Source organism: Ornithorhynchus anatinus, chromosome 6 (genome assembly GCF_004115215.2).
Source record: "Ornithorhynchus anatinus isolate Pmale09 chromosome 6, mOrnAna1.pri.v4, whole genome shotgun sequence".
Lineage (NCBI taxonomy): Eukaryota > Metazoa > Chordata > Mammalia > Monotremata > Ornithorhynchidae > Ornithorhynchus > Ornithorhynchus anatinus.
Genome location: NC_041733.1, coordinates 17,566,837 through 17,580,448, shown reverse-complemented (window position 1 = coordinate 17,580,448; position 13,612 = coordinate 17,566,837). Strand labels below are relative to the sequence as shown.

At 46.7% G+C, this 13,612-nt stretch overlaps 1 non-coding gene across 1 annotated transcript; it reads left to right on the top strand.

Moving 5' to 3' along the window:
* The first annotated feature begins 593 nt into the window (after positions 1-593).
* LOC114813057 lies at positions 594-731 on the top strand. The gene has a single exon (XR_003760669.1). It is a non-coding gene; the product is annotated as a small nucleolar RNA SNORA7 (small nucleolar RNA).
* The last annotated feature ends 12,881 nt before the right edge of the window (positions 732-13,612 follow it).

The following is a 13,612-nucleotide window of genomic DNA, read 5'->3' as shown; positions in this document are numbered from 1 at the left end:
CTGCTAGATTGTAAGCTCCTTGAAGACAGGGTTGAGACTTTTATCTCTATTTGAACCTCCTCAGGGTTTTGCAAAAAACAGATGCTCAATAAATACTACCGATTGATAAAACATCTTACACTTTCCCTCTGCAAACCTATAGAAACCTATGTGTTTTCTTATAGACTATATAAATCCTGTATTATATACTATGTCTATAAACTATATGTTTATATGTTTCTTCTATTATAAATACAGGAAGCAGTGTGACCTATTGGAAAGAGCATGGGCCTGGGAGTCAGAGGACCTAGATTCTAATCTCTGGTCCACCACTTGTCTGCTGTGTGACCCTGGGCAAATCACATAATTTATCTGTGCCTCAGCTTCCTCATCTGTAAAATGGGGATTGATCCTACTCTCTTCTATGTAGACCGTGAGCCTCTTGTGAGACAGGGACTGTGTCCAGCCTGATCATCTTATATCTATCCCAGTGCATACTAAAGTGCCTGACACATACTAAGCGCTCAACAAATACCACGGTTATTTTTAGTATTATTATTACAGTGCTTAATATCTACCATATTACTAATTATTATTAGGTAAAGGAGAAAGTACACCTCTCAGGGTCGCACCTGGAGAGTTTCCAGCACTCTACCGGTCTCGCCTACGGGAGGGAGAGTCAAGCAGAGGCCTACCCATTCCATTCCTCGCTTGGGCAGTGGCTAGCGAGTGGAAGGCAATCTACCTAAACTCACCCACGCTGGGCAGCAGCGGCGTGGGAGAGAGTCGAGGGCGGAGACTCGAGTTGACTGCTTGGAAGGCGGCAATGGTAAGCCACTTCCAGTTTTTTACCAAGAACACTCTCTGGATCCACTACCAGAACAATTTCAGATGGAGATGGGGTGTTCTGGGAGAGATGTGTCCGTGGTGTCGCTATGGGTCGGAAGTGACTCGACGGCATAAGACAAGAAAGCTGAAAGTAAGGGAACTGGGGGAGAAAGATAAAGAAAGATAGGGGAGAGTTTAGAAATTAATTCCAGTCACAAGCTCTAGAACACCTAAGAATAATAAAAATTGTGACATTTGCTGAGAGCTTACTATATACAAGGCACTCTTCTCCACGTTGGGGTGGATACAAGCAAATCAGGTTAGACAGGGTCCTTGTCCCACACAGGGTTCACAGTCTTAAACCTGATTTTACAGATGAGAGAACTGAGGCACAGAATAGTGCAGTGACATGCCCAAGGTCACACACGGCAGGCGAGCGGCAGAGCCGGGACTAGAACCCAGGTACTTCCGACTCTTAGGCCCATGCTCTATCCAGCAGACCACACTGCACTTAGCAGTCAATGCCTCGGTGGGCCAGAATCCCAGCTGGAGGGAAGCGGAAGGGAGTTTGTGTGTGTGCACGTGCCCACATGCACACATGAAGTGAACTTACGTTTTATCAAGAGAAAGAGGAAGTTGGGTTCCCCAATCTGAACTCACTGTTTGTGGGTTTGCCATCCCCTCCGTTTTCTGAGAACATAAACCCAGAGGCTCCCGCAGGCAACCTGAGTGTGAAAGCCCACCTTGCAGCCTCTGCGGGTGAGACGAGAGTCTCCGGGTAGATTATCGGGGGCCGGTTCAGGTCCTGCTTATGTTCCCTTAGGCGTTCGATCCTCACTCCGACCCTGCGGCACTTATGTCCACAACCCTCTACCTTCCCATTTCCCCTCTGTGTAATTTCTTTCAATATCTGTCTCCCCCTCTAGACGTAAGCTCCTTGTGGACAGAGATCTCATCTACCAACTCTTGTAGTGGACTATCCCAAGCACTTAGTACAGTGCTCTGCACACAGTAAGCGCTCGTTTAATGCCTTTGATTGGTCGATTGATTGGTGGATCAGAGAAGTTATTATAATAATAATAATGATCGTATTTGTTAAGCGCTTAGTGTGTGTCAAGCCCTGTTCTAAGCACTGGGGTAGATACAAGTTAATGGGGTTGGACACAGTCCCTGTCCCACGCGGGGGTCACAGTCTTAACCCCCATTTTATAGACGAGGTCATTGGGGGACAGAGAAGTGAAGTGACCTGCCTAAGGTCACACAGCAGACAAGTTGCATATTCATTCATTCACTCATTTATTTAGTCGTATTTATTGAGAGCCTACTGTGTGCAGACCACTATACTAAGTGCTTTGGAAAGTACAGTTCAAAAATGAAGAGTCACATTCCCTGCCCACAGTGAGCTTACGGGGTGTAGACGGTGGGGGGCCGGGGAGGAGAGGGATACAGACATCAGTACAAATAAATACGATGACAGAGATTGTCAAGAATGGTATCTATTAAGTGCTGTGGGGCTGGAAGAGGGGAAGAGCAAAGGGAGCAAGTGAGGGAGTGGGAGATGAGGAAAAGTGGGGCTTAGTCTGGGAAGGGCTCTTGGAGGAGATGTGCCTTCGATAAGGTTCTGAAGGCGGGGAGAGTAATCTTGTGTCGGATTTGAGGAGGGAGGGTGTTGCGGGCCAGAGGCAGGATGTGGGCTAGGGCCTAGCTGGGACTAAAACCCAGGTCCTCTGATTCCCAGGCCCATGGTCTTTCCACTAGGCCACGGCAATTCTCCGTTTTCTCAGAGACACTTCACTGCTATCGCGGCTCCTGCCTCACTCTCCGGGGTGATGAAGGGCGAGGCTGCCTTGGTCGAACGAAATAAATCATCGGTAGGTAGGTGTTGGTAAGAGGAACTTCAGGTTGAAGACTGAGAAAGTTTCTAGGGAGGATCTCATCAGTTTGTCCCATCTCTGCTACTCATTTGCTTTGTGACCTTGAGCAAGTCACTTCACTTCTCTGTGCCTCAAGTACCTCACTTGCAAAACAGGGATTAAGAATGTGAATCCGATGTGGGACAGGGACTGTGTCCAACCCGATTACCTTGACTCTACTCCTGCACTTCCTACAGTGTTTGGCACATAGTAAATACTGAATAAATACCTCAATTATCATTATTATTGTGCCTATCCCAGTGATTAACACAGGGCTTAGTGCCTAGTATACATTTAATAAATACCATCATTATTACGATGGTGGTGATAATAATAATAATAACTGTGGCATCTAAGAGCTTACTATGTCCAGGCACTACTGTACTAAGCGGTGGGGTGGATACAAGCAAATTGGGGTGGACACAGTCCCTGTCCCGACATGGGGCTCCCAGTCTTAATCCCCAATTTACAACTGAGGTAACTGAGGCATAGAGAAGTTAAGTGACTTGCCCAAGGTCACACAGCAGACACCTAGCAGAGCCTGGATGAGAGCCCAGATCCTTCTGACTTCCAGCCCCTTGCTGTATCTACTAGGCCATGCTGCTTCTCTGTAATGATGATGAGGCCCTTTGATTCTCACCCCAGCCTCACAATACTTACACAAATATTCTTATATTCCACATATTCCCCTATCTGCAATTTATTTTACCGTCTGCCCCGTAGACTGGAATCTCCTTCTGGGCAGCGATAGTAGCCACCCACTCTACTGTACTCTACTTTCCCAAGAGCTTAGTACAGTGATCTGCACACAGTAAGTGCTTAATAAATGCCAATGAATGAATGAATGAATGAAAATACCATTGATTGATCGGCCATGACGGCCCAAGAAGTGGGGAAAATGAAAACCTTTAGCAATCTTCCACCATGGAAAATCTTACAAGAACCAAACCTCGAGACAGAAAACAAACATCCCCAAACCACACTCCTCATCTTAACCAACAGCTTCAACTTCCTCCTCAAGCAAGCATTTCCCGGAGCCGAGAACAAGTTACAATATTTGACAGAAGTTATTTTTCCTCCTCTCTCTTTCCTGGCCCGATCTCCAATGAAAGTGCTAATAACAAAAGAAATGGTAAAAACAGGCCAGGGGAGGAAGAAAACCAAAGAGCATGAGTCTGAGCGTAAGGAGACCCGAGTTCTAATCCAAGATTCACCAGTCTCCTGCTGTGTGACCTTGGACAAGTCACTTAACTTCTCTGATCCTCAGGTTCCTTTTCTGCAAAATAAGGATTAAATACTTGTTCACCTTTTTTTCTGGGACTGTGAGACTCATGTGGGACGGGGACTAAGTCTGGTCTGACTGTATTGAATTTATCCTTGCTCTTAGCACAGTGGTTGGTACAAAGTAAAGTGTCCGTTGTGGTCTGGGAACATGTCAACCATTTCTGACAATCAGTCGGATTGATTGAGCGCTTTCTGTGTGCAGAGCACTGTACTAAGCGCTTGGGAGAATACTGTATAACGGTAAACAGACACATTCCCTACCCACATCAAGCTTACAGTCTAGAGGGGGAGACAGACATTAACAGAAATACATAAATGACAGATCTGTACATGGGGGCTGAGAGGCTGGGAGTGGGGATGAATAAAGGGAGCAAGTCAGGGGGAAGCAGCAGAGAGTGGGAGGAGAAGATAGGATATTGGATTGTACTCTCCCAGCCACATAGTACAATACTCTGCCCACAGTTAGTGCTCAATAAATACCATTGATTGAGTGATAAAATTATTTTTATTATTACATTTAGCTTTTTTAGAACACCAACAGTCCATGTCTCTGAATGGCTCTGAAATTCTTCATTCAATCGCGTTTATTGACCGCCTACTGTGTGTAAAGCACTATACTCAGCACTTGAATTCTTGCTGGGAAGCCCTGATGGGAGGCCTAAGCATGGGAGAGAAGAAGGGACAGGAAGCAGATTTGAGGAGGCTTAGTTTCTTCACTTCCACTATACCTTCTGCTGCTTGGCTCCTCAAAGCAGCATCAGCAACAGCGATGCAGTGGTTGAAAAATAATTAATTTAATATTGATAATAATGTAGTATTTCTTAAGTGTTTACTATGTGCCAAGCTTTGTATTAAGCACTGGAATAGATATAAATAATCAGTTCAGACACAGCCCCTGATCCACATGGGGGTCTCACTCTGTAGGAAGGAGAACAAGTATTCCATCCCCCACTTTTCAGGTGAGGAGAACTGAAGCACTGGGAAGTTAATGAATAATAATAATTATAGTATTTATTAAGTGCTTACTACGTGCCAGGGACTTTATTAAACGCTGGGATAGATACAAGCAATCGGGTTGGACACAGTCCCTGTCCCATGCGAGGCTCGCAGTCTTGGTCCCCATTTTACAGATGAGGTGAGGCCCAGAGAAGTGAAGGACTTGCCCAAGGTCACACAGCAGACCAAGTGGCGGAACCGGGATTAGAGTTGACTTGCCCAAGGTCACACAGCCGACAAGTGGCGGGCCAGGGATTAGAAACCACTTTCCTGAGGTGCTCAGACCGAAGACAGGCAGAGGTGGGAAGATAAAATATCAGTTTATTTCATTATCACATGCATTCCTTCTGCATACTTGCTTTGGGCCCAAGGCAGTGCTAGGATGCCAACTAATCAAATATCATGTTCTCAAAGCTCAGCTTGCCTGTCAACACTATCCAAAACTCCCAACCTTATCTTATTTTCTTGACATCAAAACCACACCCTTGAAAAACAGCTCAAGCCTTACTGGGTTAAATAGCTCAGGGCCTGGGCAGTGCAGGGCCGAGTGTGGGAGATTCCGGGACGGAGAGAAGGGATGGGTGCCGTGTTCGGGGATGGGTAGGGGCGGCTTGGTGCCTGTAGCCACAGGATGCTATGAAGCTACAGGAGGATAGCAACCAGATATTTCTTTTTTAATGGTGTTTGTTAAATGCTTACTATGTGCCAGGTACTGCACATGCTGAGAAGCCGCACGGGGTGAGAAGCAGCATGATGTTATGGATAGAGCACGTGCCTGGACGTCAGAAGGTCATGGGTTCTAATCCCAGCTCCGCCACTTGTCTGCTGGGTGATCTTGGGCAAGTTACCTTACCTCTCTGTGCCTCAGTTACCTCATCTGTAAAATGGGGATTGAGACTGTGAGCCCCACATGGGACAGGGACTGTGTCCAACCCGAGTTGCGTGATTACACCCCAGTGCTTAGTACAGTGTCTGGCACATAGTAAGTGCTTAACAAATACCATAATAATTATTATTATTACTAAGTTCTGGGGTAGATGGAAGCTAATCCGTTTGGGTACAGTCCCCTGTTCTTCACAGAACTCACAGCCAGGCTCTGGGTGAGTTGGAGAGAAAGACAAGGAAGCCTCTGACCTGAAGGCAAGTAGCTCCGGCCTGGGATTTTGAGCTTCTGCATTAGAGACAGCAATGAAACTTCTTTTGTCCTTTATTTTTCTTTTTTTAAAAAATGGTATTTGTTAAGCATTCACTATGTGCCAGGCTCTGTTCTAAATCCTGGGGTAGGTACAAGGTAATCAGGATGAACACGGTCCCTGTCCCATGTAGGGCTCACAATCCTTTCCCCCCATCTTAAAGATGAGGTAACTGAGGCACAGAGAAATCGACTTGCCCAAGTTCACACAGCAGGCAAGTGGTGAAAAACGGATTAGAACTCAGATCCTTCTGACTCTCAGGCCCATGTGCTATCCACTGGTCCACAGTGGTCTCAGATTTGGGTAAAGCGTTTTGCTAATTTGCTTTTAATAATAAGTCCTATTGTAGATCAGTCTTCCCATATCCTGGATGGGGAAAGTGGAAATCATCACGATTAATGGATTGAACCCAGGATTTCACAACAAGGCTAGACCTCACCATCGGGGCAGAAACCTGGGATAATTGGGAAAAGATCTGAGCAGGATGGCCTAGTGGCAAGAACATGGACCTGGGAGTCAGAGGACCTGAGTTTTAATCCTGGCTCTGCCACTTTCTTGCTGTGGGATCTTGGGCCAGTCACTCTTCTCTATGCCTCAGTTACCTCATCTGAAAATGGGGATTAAAACTGTGAGCCCTATCAATCAATCACTGGTGTTTATTGAGGGCTTACTGTGTACAGAGCGCTGTACTAAACACCTGGGAGAGTACTATATAGCAGAACTAGCAGGCATGCTCCCTGCCCGCAATGAGCTTACAATCTACAGACAGCCCTATCTGGGACCTGTGTCCAACTCAGTGATCTTGTATCTACTCCAGCGCTTAATACAGTGCCAAGCAGATAGCAGGCACTTAACAAATCAATCAATTAATCATTCATATTTGTTGAGCATTTACTGTGTGTAGAGCACAATACTAAGTGCTTGGGAGTAGACAATAATACACAGTAGTAGACGTGTTCCCTGTCCACAATGAGCTTACAGTCTAGACGAGGAGGTAGACATTAATATAAATAAATAAATTACAGCTATACACATATATTATAGATATAATTACCATTAACAAGAACCATTAAATAAATTGAGCACACTCAACTCAATTCTACCCTTAGAACTTGTACAAGTGCGGTGGGAAGGTGTAGACATCGAAGGGAGAATAGCCTTTTTCACCATCCCCCTGGTTTTCCCCCCATGCAAGAGGAGCAACTTGGCTCAGTGGATACAGCATGGGCCTGGCAGTCAGAAGGTCAAAGGTTCTAATCCCGGCTCTGCCGTTTGTCTGTTGTATGACCTTGGGCAAGTCACCACACTTCTCTGGGCCTCGGTTACCTCCTCTGTAAAATTGGGATTGAGACTATGAGCCTCATATGGGGACGGGGACCGTGTCCAACTCGATCTGCTTGTATCCACCTCAGTGTTTTGTACAGGGCCTGGCACACAGTAAGCACTTGACAAATGCCATTATTATTATTACGACTTCAATACGATGCGGCTGCACTGTGGACTATCCTAGGCAACGGAATCTACATAGAGGGACCAAAGACACAACCTATAGCGGACGGTTAAGACGCTGCTTGCCAAGGGATCGGGGCGTTGGGAGGAGACATCTTGACCCTGGCACTTGTTTGGGAAGTGGGTGGGGAGTGAGCATGGGTCTTCTGAGCACAGTCTTCAGCAGCTGGGAAAGACTCTCCGTGAGTCAGGGGAATAATTGGCTTTTCAGGGCCTCGGTTTGAAAAGCAACAACTGGGAAGTTTGAAAACAGAGCAGTCTGGACCGGAGAGAGAAACTCTCACACTCTTGTTACATAAGGGAGAGAGAGACTCTCATACTCTTGTTACACAAGCAGCCTAACCTGTGGCTGCTTGTATCTGAATGAAAACAAACAAGATTTATCGTAGGAGCGGCAGCTTCCTGCCATTCACAATTTCTGCCCCTCCGCTGAAGGCTCCTGACCTATAACGACCATTGCATGAGAGGAGTCTTAACAAACCTGATAGCGTAGTGCATAGAGCAAGGACTGGAAGTCAGAAGGTTATGGGTTCTAATCCCAGATCCACCACTTGCCTGCCGTATGGCTTTGGGCAAGTCAGTTCACTTCTCTGGTCCTCAATTCTCTCATCGATAAAATGGAGATTGAGACTGTGAGCCCATGCTGGACAGGGACTCTGTCCAACCCATTTGCTTGTATCCATCCCAGTATTTAGTACCTGGTGCATAGTCAACACTTAAAAAAATCACATTTGATATCATTATGGAGCATGGGACTTGCTTCCAATACTTTTCCCTCTCCCTTGAGTTAGAGAAACAATCACAAGATAAGCAGGAAATCCTCTTCAGGGCCCTTAAGAATTACCATAGAGTAATAATAATAATAATGATGACAATGATGATGGTGATGATGACATTTGTTGAGCACTTACTATGTGCCAAACACTATACTAAGCACTGGGTAGATAGTAGGTGCAAGGTAATTGAATTGGACACAGTCCCTGTCCCACATCAGGCTCTCAGTCTTAATCCCCATTTTACAAATGGGGTAATTGAGGCCCAGAATTGAAGTGACTTGCCCAAGGTCACATAGCAGACAAGTGGTGGAGCTGGGATCAGGACCCAGGTCCCTTGACTCCCAGGCCCGTCCACTACCTATTTGGCCACGCTGCTTCTCTATATAGAATCTAGCCATGCCTTAGTCAATCAGTGGTTTTATTGAGTGCTTCATATGTGCAGAGCACTGTACGAAATACTTGGGAGAGTATAATACTACAGAGTCAGTATGCATGTTCTGGGCCCTCAAGGAACTTACAGTCTAGAGGGGGAGACAGACTTTAAAATAAATTGTGAGAACGTAAGTGCTATGAGTACATAAGTGGTAACCATGAACGTAAGTGCTGAGAGACTGAGGGTGAAATGAATACCAAATGCCTGATTTGCCAGCGTGGAAAACATTGCCCCTAGATTGCTGAAACCTAGAAGAAGGAGACCTCAGTATTTGTTGAAATTGTATAACCTGGTCAAAAGAATAATAATAATAACTGTGGTATTTGTTAAGCACTTACTATCTGCCAGCCACTGTACTAAGTGCTGGAGTGGATACAAACAAATCAGGTTGGACACAGTCCCTGTCCCTTATGGGGCTCACAGTCTCGATCCCCATTTTATAGATGAGGGAACTGAGGCACAGAGAAGTGAAGTGACTGCCCGGTCACACCGCAGACATGTGGCTGATCTGGGAATAGAACCCTTGACCTTCTGATTCCCAGCCCCATGCTCTAGGGTCAACCCTGCTGACCCTCCAGAGCATTATTCCACACAGAATCCTAATTTTAAAAATTCCACATCTGTCCAAGGGCCGAGAGGGGTCTCTGGTCCCAGTATCTTCCCCAGAGAAATTTCAGCAGGTCCTTCCACACCAGCCAAAGTCCTCCTCTATTCTGCCACAGGCCCTGATGAGAAAACAATGAAAGACACCAAACTCCTTCTGCAAGATAGATACACTCAGATGTTGGGAAGCAGAGAGGGCAGGTAATAGGCTGTACGAATGGGTAGGGCCCCTAGGTCAGTTGTTCACTCTGACCTTTGGCCTTTGGACAGGTAGCGCACTCCGACCTTGGACTCTCCAAGGCTGCCGAGCTCAAATGTTGGACCCAGGTGACCTATCTGGAATGAACTGGACGATTTGGTTGAATGGAGCAGTCCACAGGCACAGTTCTACTGGCTCCAGTTAGAGTTTGGAATCGGAGAAGGGGACTAATCAAAGTTCAGGAAAACGGGAAAAAGTCACCTTCTCCCTTCCTTCCCTCCTCGGGAGGGTTATTGAAGAATGCATAGTGAAATCACATCTCTGTGCCTCAGTTTCCTCATCGTAAAATGGGAATTGAGACTGTGAGCCTCATGTGGGACAGGGACTGTGTCCAACCCTATTTACTTGTATCCACTCCCAGAACTTAGTACAGTGCCTGGCACATAGTAAGCGCTTAACAAAAAACGCAGTTATTATTATTGTCTGCCTAGGATATCCCCCATGAGACTGTAAACTCCCCAAGGGCAGGAGTGGGATAATAATCTCCTTCTGTGTGTTTCCCAAGCCCTTAAGTATGGTGCTCGGCACACAGTAGCCACTCACTCAATCAATGTTATTAATTTCCATAACGATACTTCAAGATTGTGGCTCCTCAGCTCCGAGGTTCTTTCTAATCCAAATAAAAACAGGGCAGGCAACCCGGCATCGTAGTGACTTGGGCTGAAGAGCTTCCTTCACATCAAGGAAGCTCCATCTCTAACCCACTTTTTAGGGAGAGAGAAAGAGAGCAGGGAGAGGGAGGGGAAGAGAGTGAGAGTCAGACAGACAGAGAGAGGTAGTGAGTGAGCACTGACTTCCGTATTTAAAGATAATACTATTGACAGTGAAATTTCAGTGGGTAGGGCAAAAAAAGACCAGTATCCAAACAATCCCTTCCACCAGTTGCACAAGAAAAGAGCCATCTCAGATGTGCCGTTGCATTTCTATTTGCAGATATTGACACAATTTTTGATTATGCCCCGATGTCCTGATTCCCAGAAGACTGCACTAAAAGGACCATTCCTTTTCGAAGTATGTATGCATGACTATTCCTGGTGGCTACATACGGAGGCTGGTGTGTCTGCTGTTATTTTCTGCCAGCAATCACGGAGTCACTGAGTCCGGAAATTGGAGCAGCAGTGTTGGCTTCCTCTGCAGGTTGCTTATAGTAAGCGCTTAACAGATACCATTACTATTATTAAAGGCCCAGGAAATCCATGGTCCCAGCTCAGCGACATCAACCTCTGTTGGGTACCCCACCCCTTCTCAACAATCCCTCCCACAGCCACCACCGGTTTCTGGTACCAACTCTCTGGATATCTCGGCCAGAACCTCCGTCATCGGGTCCCAGCGGCGTAAGAAGAAGCTGATCCGCTCCCAACCGAGTTTCCTGTTTCCAGGCAGAGAACACTGCGTGCTTCCTATTCCAGGGGAAGAAAACTGCCCCGTGCCAATTCCCGGACCTACTAGAAGGGAATGCTGCTTCCTCATAAACAAGCCCCTGCTAACCCTACACAGTTGGCCAGAGGCAAGCTGCTGGGATGCTTGTCTTCTCCCTAACAATAATAATAATGATGGTATTTGTTAAGCTCTTACAATGTGCCAAGCACTGTTTTAAGCACTGGGGGGTGGTGGATACAAGGTAATCAGGTAGTCCCACATGGGGCTCACAGTCTTAATCCCCATTTTACAGATGAGGTAACTATGGCACCGAGAAGTGAAGTGATTTGCCCAAAGTCACACAACTGACAAGTGGCAGAGCCGGGATTAGAACCCATGATCTCTGACTCCCAAGCCCGGGCTCTTTCCACTGAGCCATGCTGCTTCTCTAAGAGAGAAGGGAAGCAACAATACCAAATTAACAAACACCATAATTATTTTATTATCCCTAGCAGGACTCAAGACTAAAGGATTGAATTTATCTTTTTCCTCCTAAACATCTTTGCCACATTTTCTGAGGAGGGAGCAAGAATTCCTCCACAAATTGAACTCTTTCAGACAATTACTATCCTCCTTCCCTTCAAAACCTTACTGAAGGCCCAGCTCCTCCCTGACTCAGCCTTCTTTTCCTTTTCTCCCACTCCCTTCTGCATCACCCCGACTTGCTTCCTTTTTTTATCCCCCCTCCCAGCCCCACAGCACGTACGTACATATCTGTAAGTTATGTGTCTGTTTATTGTCATTTTGTCCTCCCCCAAGAGCATAGTACAGTGCTCTTCACACAGTAGGTGCTCAATAATATAATTAAATGAATGAAAGAATAATTTATTTAAGCTAATGTCTGTCTCCCCGCTTCTAGACTGAAAGTTCACTGTGGTCAGGGAATGTGTCTGTTTATTGTTATACTGTACTCTCCCAAGGGCTTAGTACAGTGCTCTGCACACATTAAGCACGCAATAAATACGACTGAATGAATGAAATGAATGAATAGGAGGGGGATTGTTTTACAAAACCGAGGAATTCTACCTCTGCTTCTCCACAAAATGCTACAACTTAGTCGATGCCACCCACCCATCCTCCTCTAATAATAATGATTGTGGTACTTGGTAAGTCCTTACTAAGTGCCAAGCACTGTTCTAAAAGCTGGGGCAGATACAAGTTAATCGGGTTGGACACAGTCCCTGTCCCACATGGAGCTCACTCTCTTAATCCCTATTTTACAGATGAGGTAGCTGAGACCAGAGAAGTGAAGTGACTTGCCCAAAGTCACACAGCAGACTTGTGTCCAGGACCTTCTGACTCGCAGGCCCATGCTCTATCCGTTAGGCCACGTTACCCTACCGGAAAACACTGGCTCGGCCTCCAACGAGGGCTGCGGGTACATCTGAGGATGTCATACTAGGGGCCTGGGGGCTGCAGACACAAAGCAGGCAGAGGTCACTGGGGCATTACTCTGGAGGGGCAGATGCAAGTTGCGGTGTTGGCCTGCTTACCTCAACCACCCGACTCTGTCCTCTGTTTCTGGGAATGACCAAGGGCTTGCCAGGACCGGCAGGTCCAGACCTGCAGCATAAAGAGGCACACCTGCCAACAGGCTGGGCCTGATCGCAGTGAGGAATTCCCAAACCTCTGATGTTTATCAAGGGGCCCCCAGGAACCCTGGGGTTTAGACATCAAGGACAATCTTGTACGTCATTCCTTCCCTCATCCCTAAACCATCCACATGAGGATCCGGGGTTTCTACCCCAGGTAGGGGCTTCAACCCCAGGTAGGGGCTTCACAGCCCCTGGGCATCCCAATCTGGTTACACCATCACAGGGGTACAATGGGTAAGGTCACCGGGAGCCGAGCGAGGAAGCTTCCAAGGGCACTGGTTTGGGAGGAGAAAGGCCAGAGGGAGAGGATTCCTGGGAGCAGGGGTGACTAGCCCCACCCAGTAAAAGTCTTTGAAAAGAGGGTGGCCAGAGAGAGCACCTTCCATGTGACTCATAGAAGCCAGGAGCCAGGGGCCAAGGGTCCAGCCTGAATGTGACTCCCCTGTTCTAGCAGTGTGGACTGTTGGAAATTGGGATTCAGGAGATGTGGATTCTAATCCCAGCTCCACCTCCTCGCCTGCTGTATGACCATGGGTAGTCACTTAACTTCTCTATGCTTCAGTTCTCTCTGTAAAATGGGCAGCAGAATAATAACAGTAGTAACGACAATAATAACAATAACAATAATAGCTGCGTTATTGGTTAAGTGCTTATGATGTGCCAAGCACCCAACTAAGTGCTGAGGTAGATGTAAGATAATCAGGTCAGACACAGTCCCTTGTCCCACATGGGGCTCATGCTCTCAGTCAGAAGAACAGATCTTCAATTCCCATTTTACAGCTGAGGGAACCGAGGCCCCGAGAAGTCACACAGCAGGCAAGTGGA